Source organism: Phoca vitulina, unplaced genomic scaffold, assembly GCF_004348235.1.
Source record: "Phoca vitulina isolate PV1807 unplaced genomic scaffold, GSC_HSeal_1.0 scaffold24, whole genome shotgun sequence".
Classification (NCBI taxonomy): Eukaryota; Metazoa; Chordata; class Mammalia; order Carnivora; family Phocidae; genus Phoca; species Phoca vitulina.
Window position 1 is genome coordinate 21,562,626 of NW_022589727.1, and position 13,027 is coordinate 21,575,652.

Here is a 13,027-nt window from a genome sequence, read left to right on the forward strand (position 1 = left end):
TGTTCAGTATGTACATATTAAGCATCTTTTCTATACTTGGCGCGATGGGTGTCTTCTGTCTGGCTAGTGAAACTTTCAGACCCTGGTTCTTCCAGATTGTCAGTGTCTTAGGAACACTTGAACATTCTGGATGCTTATACTCAAGTGCTTGGAACTTAGTACATTGACAGACTGCCCAGGTGGCCAAGGAAGGTACTGGAGGACAGATGGCATTCAGGCTGGCCAGGTCTTTGAGGAGCTTGCCTGGTGGCCAGTGATGGAAAATGATCCAATGGTCTGGCAGAACCCAGGGACAGGAGCAGTGGGTGACAGGGTATGGAAATCATGGAAACCATGAAGGCAGTGGGTGGCATCTGTGGGAGGGCGGAGCAGCCAAAAGCTGAGCCCAGCCAGCCTTGGCCTCAGATTCTTGGACTAGTCTTTAGTCCCCGGGAGGCCTCAAAAGGCAGAAGAGCACCAGTGATAAAAGAACTGAGCATTATTCCAACATCAAAGCTCAACTAGCCCCTAACTTCCCTTTGAATAGTAAAAGAATTGGCCAAGATATATTAGCCTGAGTTTAAAGAGATGAGGATTAAGTGTTTAGGTGTGGAAATGAGAGCTTTAGGGAGACCTGGCTGGGCTGTCCTGTTAGGAATGGAGACACAAATGGGACTTTGTCCAAAGAAGCATTTCTGCTGGGCAAAATGCACCACGAGCCAAGGTTAAATGTTAAGAATGAAAATGTTACAGAAGAAAAAAACCCAAGTTTCTTTTTTTGATTTTTGATTTTGAAAGGAATACGGATGTCCTGGTGGAGACTAGAAGATAAGTGTGTGTGTGTGTGTGTGTGTGTGTGTGTGCGCGTGTGTGCGTGCGCGCGCACGCCTGAGGACTGAAGGCACTGGCAATGCTGTTAGGAAGCTTTTCCTTAAATGATAGCTGCCAAACCATTTGAAAGTGAGAATAACAACAATAACTGATTTAATAAATATTGACTCTTTCAAGCATATTCAATGAATGCAGAAGATTCCATTATTTTAAGAGATTTAAAATTATTTCAACTGATTAAGCTGTTTTGCATTTGATTTTGTGGCCTAGGGCAAATGACTCTGCAAAGCCCTTGTTAGCTCTTAAAAAGGAAGTAGATGGCTGTAAATTGATGATTGATACTAAGCGCTTTGGCTCTGCATTAGAATTATATCACCAAGTGCTTTCTCCTACTGCCTGGAGGGGGTTGCTCCCTTAGCTTGTTATTCAGAATCCTTGCGGGAGAGATCCTTGATCAAATGTTTCTATTGTGGACAAGATTCCATCCATAGTGCTTTTCACTTGTTCTTTATTTTATTTTATTTTTTCCCAAGGAGCTGGCCACACACAGAGAGAACCAAACTTTTAATTTGTAGAGGAACATTGCCATCTGGATGAAAGATTACATTCTGAAGGCTCAATAAGTGAGTTTTATTTCCAAACTTTATTACTCACTCTATAAGATGCATTTTCTACATCTGTAAAATGGAACAATTAATCACCTGCGTCACAGTTGTGTTATGAAAATGAGTTACAAAATGCTTGCAGTACACTCTGAGCTTTTTATTTTTTTGAGAAACATGAACTATTACTATTTGTGAAATGATAAAGCTTAGTATCTGACTGTAAATTTTTACTGCACTAGAACATGATAAAGGGAAATGAAATTGACAAACTTGGGTTATAATATATATATTGACATAGATTCTCTGGATAATATGATAGTCTCCCAAAAGGAAATTTCAAAAAATCAAGAACAAAATAAAATGAATATATATAGCATTTAAAAATTCCTAAATCTTGGTGTGCCTGAGTGGCGCAGTCAGTTAGGTGTCTGACTTGATCTCAGCTCCGGTCTTGATCTCAGGGTCGTGAGTTCAGGCCTGGCGTTGGGTTCCATGCTGGGTGTGGAGCCTACTTAAAAAAAAAAAAATTCTTAAATCTTCTTGGCACTAATTAAAACTCTAAGCCAGCATTTTCTAAACTGTGTTTATATTTTGTTATTTTTATTGTTTGCTATAATGGATTGATGAGAAATTAAAAGATACTCAATGAATAATATGTTCAGTGGTCAAATAAGTTTACAAAATGCTCTATGTTAAACAACTAGTTAAATGCTGGGTTAAATAGCTCTCTTTCTGTGCATTGTGCTTTTCCAAAAGAGGGAAATGGTTTGTAGCGTTTTTGAACTACTTTGACTGGGGAACTCAGTTTGGAAAAAGTTGTTATGGGCTAAAACCAAATTTAAATAACCTTATGTTGAACACAACTGCTCAGCTTTCGGTTGCTTAAGTGTTGTTGGTATTTAGTAAAAGTAGGATAAATTATTTTGCTACTTTTGTGTACTTGCTAAGTTAAGATAATTTAAAAATAATACATTAATATCTTTTCTGTGGGATTTTATCAACCTGCCTGTTACATTACGTATGTAAGTATACTGAGTATATAATATATGATTCTGTTCTCATCTACATGAATATTCTACATGAATGTGTATATATATATGCATATATGAACAAAGTATAATCCTCCTATTTGAGTTGTTTTCTGGGCTTTTTCCCTGCCCACATCTGAATTCAGCCTTCCTTTTTCCTATGTGTTTGTAAACTATACAGAAATGGAACATGAATGATTTTAGAAGAAGAAGCAGTACATATTAATAATGGGTACCTCATGAGTTATGCAGGTTATGTGGGCTTTCTTAGCTGTGAAGTGTTAAAAGAATCACTTTTTGTTCCTTGAAAAAAAAATTGTAAAAACCATGACACTGAAGTCTGTCTCAAAGAAAAATAATAGATATGTCAAGGAATGTCAAGGTCCTAAAATATTCTGTCAAAAGGAGTTGTCCATATTTGGCAAGGGTTATGAAAGTTTTGGCTGGAGAAGAATTTTTTGGGCTTGGGTCCTTGGAGACTTGCTGGTTGAATTAGCTGTGACATTTAACAGTGACCCCTGGAGGCTAGAGTGTGGAGTGTCATGGGCAAAATTTTGTTGCTGTTTTAACTTTGCAGTTACAGAAAGCGTTTGGCTATCTCTCTGCCATAGGCTGTGTGGTACAGTCCCCAGTTATTTGCTGCAGCTTGAGGTACTGTCATTTTGTCTTTCCATTGTGTCTTCTCGGGGAACCAGGGGCACCGCCAAAATGGTTCCATTTGATGACTGTGTTGCTTGACTCTCTTGAGCTGGGTAGTGATTGTTTTGAAGAGGATGAGAAAACTCCCCCTTTTGAATGAACACAGCTTCTCTAATGAGAACGTGATTAACATTTAAAATCTCTCTTGGGAAGGAACTGGGAAGAAAACATTTTTCTCTGGAGTTTTCTGACTTATCTACCAGTAAGCTACACTGATGTAAAGTGTGGGAGACATTCAGACATATTACTCCAAAACTATGTCTGAAGTCCTTATTTTATTATTTTTTATTTTTTAAAGATTTTGTTTATTTATTTGACAGAGAGAGAGAGAGAAAGAGAGAGAAAAAGCAGGGGGAGCAGCAGAGGGAGAGGGAGAATCAGGCTCCCCGCTGAGTAGGGAGCCTGATGTGGGACTCGATCCCAGGACCCTGGGACCATGACCTGAGCCGAAGGCAGATGCTTAACAGACTGAACCACACAGGCACCCCTGACGTCCTTGTTTTAAAGAGATTATCTTCTACCTCTCAGTTTTGCAGTACTCCTTTCTTTTCATTTCAAGGTATGAGACGAGAAATGGTTTGCGTAAGAACCACTGCTGCTCACCCCACACAGAACCCTTAATGAAAATGAATTGTGCTTTTGGACTCTCTCTTAAAAGGAGACATATAATAAATTATTTCTCTCCAAACATAATATGTATCTATTAAAGCCAAGCATCATATATTCCAAGAAGAAAATGAAGGAAAAGGCAATCAAGGTTTTAAACAATTTTTCTTATTAGTTTGGGAGTTGTATCCTTATAATGGCTGCCTGCTTCTCAGAATGTAATAGGCAAGATGCATGAGGTTCTTCCCTGGCTCTGTCACTTATAGTCTGGTAACCTTGAGGAAAAGCTCTCTGTGATCTGTGAAATGGGGTAAAAATATCTGTCCAAATTGCATTACACAATTCCCATATTGTTAAAAAAAATCAATGGGGGTAAATCATATGTGTTTGGAATATTGTAAGGGGCTAAACTGCTGTGAGGATACATTGCTGTTATTTTTCTAATGCTTTGTGTGGCATGGAAATCGACTTGTTTTCTAGTGTCTTTGGCAAGAGCAGTAAGTAGAACATTGAAAGAGGAGGATTTGTACTTTTGGAGATGAGCAGGCAGGCTATTTGGAGCTGTGGCAAAGAATAAATTGCCTTTGCTGATGGAGGGAGAATTTGCATCTGGCAAGAGAGAAGTAGTGGGGGACTACAGTAAATTTTAAAGACCCTTCTGACCACTTGCTAAAGGGTGGCACCTTGTCTGAGAGGCGCAGAGGGACAGTGTGAAGAATCATATCCAAGTAGCCATTGCTGAGAGAGGCCAGGTATTTGTCTTAAGATGAGTTTGGCACAGGGACAGCATGGGGCTCATCGCGTAGGTGTCAGCACAGCAAGGTGATGGCAGGTCAGGAAGCAGGCTCTGTGAGAAGCATGCTCATAGAGCTGGTCTCTCCTCTCTCCTTTCCCTCCCAAATACCAGATTGCAAGGGACCAAAAACTGTCTATATGGAAACAGTTGTCCTTTCCAGAGTACAAAGCATCTTTGGACTTATAGAGCAAGTAAACGAAAGGAGATTTAAAAAATAGCAACAAGTGACTAGATTTCATTGTCTGTACTGGATATCTAGTGATGCTGTCCAAATTAGACAGTTCTTAGCTGTTGGCTAAGCAGGAATTCAATTGAAGTCAATGAGAAATGGGCACTTATACAGTAGCTCATTCTTTCCTTGCCTGGCAACACATTTTACAAAAGAGGTGCCTGGAATTGTGCAGAGGTTGGCACAGCCTTTGGTACATATTAAACACCCAATACATGCTCATCAGCAGTATTATTATAGGTATTCATTGTCATCGGCGGTGTATGTAATTCCAAGTGGAAAGGGCAGGGTGGAGCTGGCCGTAGGGACTACTGGATCCAGCCCATGAAACAACGTCTCTCTCATTTCTGCCTCTTTTCCTGCAAGCCTCATTCTCTCTTACCGGCTTTTTCTCTGCTCGGCTGGGGACGTGGGAGCAGGCAGCTCAGTCCTCCCACCTTTGTGACTTGTGACCAGAGAGGTAAAGACACATTTCTTCACAGCTCAAATTAAAAAAATCCTTAGAAAAGGGCCTTGATTGGTCTGGTGCAGCTCATGTGCCCACATTTTGGATCAGTTACCGATCAGTTTTCATTAAATGAGATAAGTGATACAACATTTTGTAAATTGTAAAGACATATGGAAACACATGGTATTATAATTATAAATGTAATTAAGTTTTCATCAATTTCTCTCTCCCTTCTTTATCTGGTTCACTTCTACTTGTCCTTTAAATTTGGTAGATACCTCCTTTGACCCCTTTAGGTTGGGTTATATGTCCCTTGTTTGTGTTCCATAGTCGACTTGTTCCATAGTTGACCTTGTGCTTGTCCCTGCACTTCCTGTGCTCTATTCACCCCTAGACTGCAAGCTCTTTGAGAGAAGCCATATTCTATGTCTCTGTCTTCTAGCATGCAATGGGTCCTTAATAAATATTTGTTGAATAAGTTATTAATCATAGCTGAAGAAGCATTAAACTTAATGCATACTGAACCCAGGATGTCACTTAGAAGTTATTATTTAAAATAAATCCATGAAAAGGGAGGCTTTTGTGGCTCAGCTGGTTAAACGTCTGACTCGATCTCAGCTCAGGTCTTGATCTCAGGGTTGTGAGTGTGAACTCTGCATTGGGCTCCATGCTGGGCATGGAGCCTACTTAAAAAAAAAAAAAATCCACGAACAGGGTTTGTTGCCTATGATTTGTCTCTGCCGATTTTATGACTATATATTAACTGCATTGAAGTAAAATTAAAAAGTTAACTTTTGTTGAGCACTTACTATGTGTCAGAAACTGTTCTAAGTGTTTTATATGTATTAACTTGCATAATCTTCACAGGGTTCTTACTGTTATTATTACCATTTTATAGATAAGGATACCGAGGCACAGAGAAATAAGATAACATGCTTAAGATCACACAGCTAAAAAGTAGGTAGTGGGAATGATTTCAAATGTAGAAAGTCTGGCTCAAGAGCCTGTATTCTGAATTATAGTTTGTAGCTCATGCTTAAATGAGTTTTAATCATGTAATATATTTCTGCAAACACACCTTTTTGTTGGTACAGAGAGAACAAATTTTCCCAAACTCTTTTGCTTCTCTACTCCATTCCAGTTGCAGTCAGTCTCTCACATGAACACCACCACCAACAGTATCCAAAAAGCACCTACTGAGTCAGCCCATCAAGTGCAAGATACAGCGCTGGGTGTGGGGACACAAAGGTATTCATAGCGCACAGCCTTTGCCTTCAAATAACTTAAACTCCAGTTATAAATATGTTTCATACACTTAGGAAGAGAACTATCATTCCAGATAGTCTGTGCTAAGTCTCAAACAAATGATAGACAGTAAGTGCTTTAGGGTAGTTATGGTATTTTAGAAGTGGCTGAAAAATCTGGATTTGAAACCCGTGAGATGAAGCACACCCAAATAGACTGTCAGTTCCTTGGGGATGGGGCAATGTCTCAGTGATCTTGGATAAACACAGTGCTGGTACAGGGTAGACCCTCGTCTGTGTTGTGAAGTGGCTTGGATCTTAGCTCTGTTCACTTATAGCCTGGATGTGGGCACATCAGCCATTCATCTGTGCCCCAGTATACTCATCTTACTACCCTTGCTGTGTTACCTGTGAAAGGTCATGGGATGGCCTGGAGAAAGTTGGAAGTGAGTTCTTAGCACCGGGAAGGGGAGGGAGGTAGCTGCACACTGGTTCAGGTGGCTTTGTGAGTCATCCAGTTGCCACTTAGAGGAGCACACTCTTTAGGACTTTGCTTTGGAAGCCGAAGCTTAATTGCGTGTGATGTCTCCAGTGACAAACTTCTCCATGGGAGCTGTCTCAGCTGGGTATCGGAGGGCTCTGGAGATGCAAACTGCGGGGTGAACCCAGACTGAAACTCAAAGCAAGCCATCCCAAGTTAGCTGCCAGTTCTTCACACTTCTCCAGACTGAGTGAAGCGTTTCACTGCAAAGTTGGCCCACAAAAAATTTCTGATGAATTCCAACTGGTTCATAATTTGTATATGTGACTGAAACCAAGAACATTTCAGGTTCTCTTAACATTCTGTTCCCCTGGCTTCTGTGGATCTGTTTTCCTTTTTCTCGTGTTGTTGAAGCTATGACACCCACCTCTTTTTACTGCCTGAGATCCTATTCTCATAGCGTCCATGGGAGTCTGCGGTCATGATGAGTGACAGAAAACAGACTCAACACACCTTTCACTTTCTTGCCACTTGCTGGGAAGCCAGTGGGAGAGAGGAATGCCTCCTCTTTGTGGGCTGGAGTCCCCAGGTGATAATTCCAGCACCATGAACCTTAACGTCCCACTGCATTTGACATTCCGGTTCACAGGATCTGGAGCAGTCTGTCCTGGCATATTCTGAAAATGAAGCAACCCAGAGGACCTTAACCCTTATGTTTCTATTGAAACTTACAACCTCATTTCTGAAACTTCTATTCCTTGTTTGGCAGACTTGCTATCTTTTCTGCCTCCTCTGTTGTTTGGGTTGCAGATAAGAGGTAAGGATGGACAGATCAGTTTTGAATCTTGGCAAACAGGGCTGCTACTGCCAAATTGCATCTAGACACTGCAGGTTTTGTTTTCTGGGAAGCACTGTTGTATAATGGTCATACACTAGCGCTCTAGAGCCTGAGAGGTGTGGGTTTGCATCCTACCTCCACTTGTTAGCAGTACTTCTGTGCCTCAGTTTCCTTATATATAAAATGGGGATAGTAATAATATATATCTGGTAACTTTAGTAAGAATTATACGCTATAAGCATTTAAAGAATTCAGTAAGGGATCTGGCATGTAGTGAGCATTGGCATTATTACCTGGTGACAGTACTGAGCCAATAAAATTTAGTTAGAAGTTGGTAAATGGATCTCAGTGTTCATGTATCTACCTTAGGAGGGTCTGAACAGACTGATAAAGATGTAGGAGGATCCCCCTTTGGGGGATTCCCTTTGACCTTTCTTAGTCTATATCTCTGGCCCAGATCACGGTCCTACTTCTGTCCTTCTTGAAAAGACACACCTGGAGCTTCATCAAGATGACAGTTTTCCTCTAAGAAAGTCATCGGATGCAGAGGATTACTGACAACCTCTGGAGCATTGCGACCAGCTGCTGCCCCTTCCTCTCGAAATACTGAAATATTAGAAAGAGAAAAGAAGCATTTTAATGACATTTCAAAGAAAAGCTGTTCTGAGTGTGTGCACTGCAGTCTCCTAGAAGGATGGAGTTTGGGCATCGGGGCCCTATTTGTAGAGTGGTTGGCACATTTGGCAGGTAGACAGCGTGGTGATGGTGATTAGAGTGGTGTGGCCTCACCTGTGTCCACACCCTTTCTTTTTTTTTTTTAATTTTTTTATTGTTATGTTAATCCCCATACATTACATCATTAGTTTTAGATATAGTGTTCCATGATTCATTGTTTGTGCATAACACCCAGTGCTCCATGCAGAACGTGCCCTCCTCAATACCCATCACCAGGCTAACCCATCCTCCCAACCCCCTCCCCTCTAGAACCCTCAGTTTGTTTTTCAGAGTCCATCGTCTCTCATGGTTCTTCTCCCCCTCCGATTTCCCCCCCTTCATTCTTCCCCTCCTGCTACATTCTTCTTCTTCTTTTTTTCTTTCTTAACATATATTGCATTATTTGTTTCAGAGGTACAGATCTGAGATTCAATAGTCTTGCACAATTCACAGCGCTTACCAGAACACATACCCTCCCCAGTGTCCATCACCCAGTCACCCCATCCCTCCCACCCCACCCCCCACTCCAGCAACCCTCAGTTTTTTCCTGAGATTAAGAATTCCTCATATCAGTGAGGTCATATGATACATGTCTTTCTCTGTTTGACTTATTTCGCTCAGCATAATACCCTCCAGTTCCATCCACGTCGTTGCAAATGGCAAGATCTTATTCCTTTTGATGGCTGCATAATATTCCATTGTATATATACACCACATCTTCTTTATCCATTCATCTATTGATGGACATCTTGGCTCTTTCCACAGTTTGGCTATTGTGGACATTGCTGCTATAAACATCGGGGTGCACGTAGCCTTTTGGGTCCCTACTTTTGTATCTTTGGGGTAAATACCCAGGAGTGCAATTGCTGGATCAAATGGTAGCTCTATTTTCAACTTTTTGAGGAACCTCCATACTGTTTTCCAGAGTGGCTGCACCAGCTTGCATTCCCACCAACAGTGTAGGAGGGTTTCCCTTTCTCCGCATCCCCGCCAACATCTGTCATTTCCTGACTTGTTAATTTTAGCCATTCTGACTGGTGTGAGGTGGTATCTTATTGAGGTTTTGATTTGGATTTCCCTGATGCCGAGCGATATTGAACACTTTTTCATGTGTCTGTTGGCCATTTGGATGTCTTCTTTGGAAAAATGTCTGTTCATGTCTTCTGCCCATTTCTTGATTGGATTCTTTGTTCTTTGGGTGTTGAGTTTGATGAGTTCTTTATAGATTTTGGATACTAGCCCTTTATCTGATATGTCATTTGCAAATATCTTCTCCCATTCTGTCAGTTGTCTTTTGGTTTTGTTGACTGTTTCCTTTGCTTTGCAAAAGCTTTTTATCTTGATGAAGTCCCAATAGTTCATTTTTGCCCTTGCTTCCCTTGCCTTTGGCGATGTTTCTAGGAAGAAGTTGCTGCGGCTGAGGTCAAAGAGGTTGCTGCCTGTGTTCTCCTTTAGGATTTTGATGGACTCCTGTCTCACATTGAGGTCTTTCAACCATTTGGAGTCTATTTTTGTGTGTGGTGTAAGGAAATGGTCCAGTTTCATTCTTCTGCATGTGGCTGTCCAATTTTCCCAACACCATTTGTTGAAGAGACTGTCTTTTTTCCATTGGACATTCTTTCCTGCTTTGTCAAAGATGAGTTGACCATATAGTTGAGGGTCCATTTCTGGGCTCTCTATTCTGTTCCATTGATCTATGTGTCTGTTTTTGTGCCAGTACCATACTGTCTTGATGATGACAGCTTTGTAGTAGAGCTGGAAGTCCGGAATTGTGATGCCGCCAGCTTTGCTTTTCTTTTTCAACATTCCTCTGGCTATGCGGGGTCTTTTCTGGTTCCATACAAATTTGAGGATTATTTGTTCCATTTCTTTGAAGAAAGTGGATGGTATTTTGATGGGGATTGCATTGAATGTGTAGATTGCTCTAGGTAGGATTGACATCTTCACAATATTTGTTCTTCCAATCCATGAGCATGGAACGTTTTTCCATTTCTTTGTGTCTTCCTCAATTTCTTTCATGAGTATTTTATAGTTTTCTGAGTACAGATCCTTTGCCTCTTTGGTTAGATTTATTCCTAGGTATCTTATGGTTTTGGGTGCAATTGTAAATGGGATCGACTCCTTAATTTCTCTTTCTTCTGACTTGTTGTTGGTGTATAGGAATGCCACTGACTTCTGTGCATTGATTTTATATCCTGCCACTTGACTGAATTCCTGTATGAGTTCTAGCAGTTTTGGGGTGGAGTCTTTTGGGTTTTCCACATAAAGTATCATATCATCTGCAAAGAGTGAGAGTTTGACTTCTTCTTTGCCAATTTGGATGCCTTTGATTTCTTTTTGTTGTCTGATTGCTGTGGCTAGGACTTCCAATACTATGTTGAATAGCAGTGGTGATAGTGGACATCCCTGCCGCGTTCCTGACCTTAGGGGGAAAGCTCTCAGTTTTTCCCCATTGAGAATGATATTCGCTGTAGGTTTTTCATAGATGGCTTTTATGATATTGAGGTATGTACCCTCTATCCCTATACTCTGAAGAGTTTTGATCAAGAAAAGATGCTGTACTTTGTCAAATGCTTTTTCTGCATCTATTGAGAAGATCATATGATTCTTGTTCTTTCTTTTGTTAATGTATTGTATCACGTTGATTGATTTGCGGATGTTGAACCAACCTTGCAGCCCAGGGATAAATCCGACTTGGTCGTGGTGAATAATCCTTTTAATGTACTGTTGGATCCTATTGGCTAGTATTTTGGTGAGAATTTTTGCATCCATGTTCATCAGGGATATTGGTCTGTAATTCTCCTTTTTGATGGGGTCTTTGTCTGGTTTTGGGATCAAGGTAATGCTGGCCTCATAAAATGAGTTTGGAAGTTTTCCTTCCATTTCTATTTTTTGGAACAGTTTCAGAAGGATAGGTATTAATTCTTCTTGAAATGTTTGGTAGAATTCCCCTGGGAAGCCATCTGGCCCTGGGCTTCTGTGTTTTGGGAGATTTTTGATGACTGCTTCTATTTCCTTAGTGGTTATAGGTCTGTTCAGGTTTTCTATTTCTTCCTGGTTCAGTTTTGGTAGTTGATACATCTCTAGGAATGCATCCATTACTTCCAGGTTATCTAATTTGCTGGCATACAGTTGCTCATAATATGTTCTTATAATTGTTTGTATTTCTTTGGTGTTGGTTGTGATCTCTCCTCTTTCATTCATGATTTTGTTGATTTGGGTCATTTCTCTTTTATTTTTGATAAGTCTGGCCAGGGGCTTATCAATCTTGTTAATTCTTTCAAAGAACCAGCTCCTAGTTTCGTTGATCTGTTCTACTGTTCTTTTGGTTTCTATTTCATTGATTTCTGCTCTGCTCTTTATTATTTCTCTTCTCCTGCTGGGTTTAGGCTTTATTTGCTGTTCTTTCTCCAGCTCCTTTAGGTGTAGGGTTAGGTTGTGTACTTGAGACCTTTCTTGTTTCTTGAGAAAGGCTTGTATTGCTATATACTTTCCTCTTAGGACTGCCTTTGCTGTATCCCAAAGATTTTGAATAGTTGTGTTTTCATTTTCATTGGTTTCCATGAATTTTTTAAATTCTTTAATTTCCTGGTTGACCCATTCATTCTTCAGTAGGATGCTCTTTAGCCTCCATGTATTTGAGTTCTTTCTGACTTTCCTCTTGTGATTGAGTTCTAGTTTCAAAGCATTGTGGTCTGAAAATAGGCAGGGAATGATCCCAATCTTCTGGTACCGGTTGAGACCTGATTTATGACCTAGGATGTGATCTATTCTGGAGAATGTTCCATGGGCACTAGAGAAGAATGTGTATTCCGTTGCTTTGGGATGGAATGTTCTGAATATGTCTGTGAAGTCCATTTGGTCCAGTGTGTCATTTAAAGTCTTTATTTCCTTGTTGATCTTTTGCTTAGACGATCTGTCCATTTCAGTGAGGGGGGTGTTAAAGTCCCCCACTATTATTGTATTGTTGTCGATGTGTTTCTTTGCTTTTGTTATTAATTGCCTTATATAATTGGCTGCTCCCATGTTAGGGGCATAGATATTTACAATTGTTAGATCTTCTTGTTGGATAGACCCTTTAAGTATGATATAGTGTCCTTCCTCATCTCTTATTACAGTCTTTGGTTTAAAATCTAATTTGTCTGATATAAGGATTGCCACCCCAGCTTTCTTTTGGTGTCCATTAGCATGGTAAATGGTTTTCCACCCCCTCACTTTCAATCTGGGGGTGTCTTTGGGTCTAAAATGAGTCTCTTGCAGACAGCATATCGATGGGTCTTGTTTTTTAATCCAATCTGATAGCCTGTGTCTTTTGATTGGGGCATTTAGCCCATTTACATTCAGGGTAACTATTGAAAGATAGGAATTTAGTGCCATTGTATTGCCTGTAAAGTGACTGTTACTGTATATTGTTTGTGTTCCTTTCTGGTCTATGTTGCTTTTAGGCTCTCTCTTTGCTTAGAAGACCCCTTTCAAGATTTCTTGTAGGGCTGGTTTCGTGTTTGCAAATTCCTTTAGTTTTTGTTTGT

General features: G+C 40.4%; 1 long non-coding RNA gene across 1 annotated transcript in view; it reads left to right on the plus strand.

Moving 5' to 3' along the window:
* The first annotated feature begins 1,018 nt into the window (after positions 1-1,018).
* Positions 1,019-13,027, plus strand: part of LOC116642786 — a 340,567-nt gene continuing 328,558 nt past the window's right edge. The window contains exon 1 of the long non-coding RNA XR_004301382.1: positions 1,019-1,433. This is a non-coding gene — a long non-coding RNA (uncharacterized LOC116642786). The remainder of the gene's footprint in view (positions 1,434-13,027) is intronic.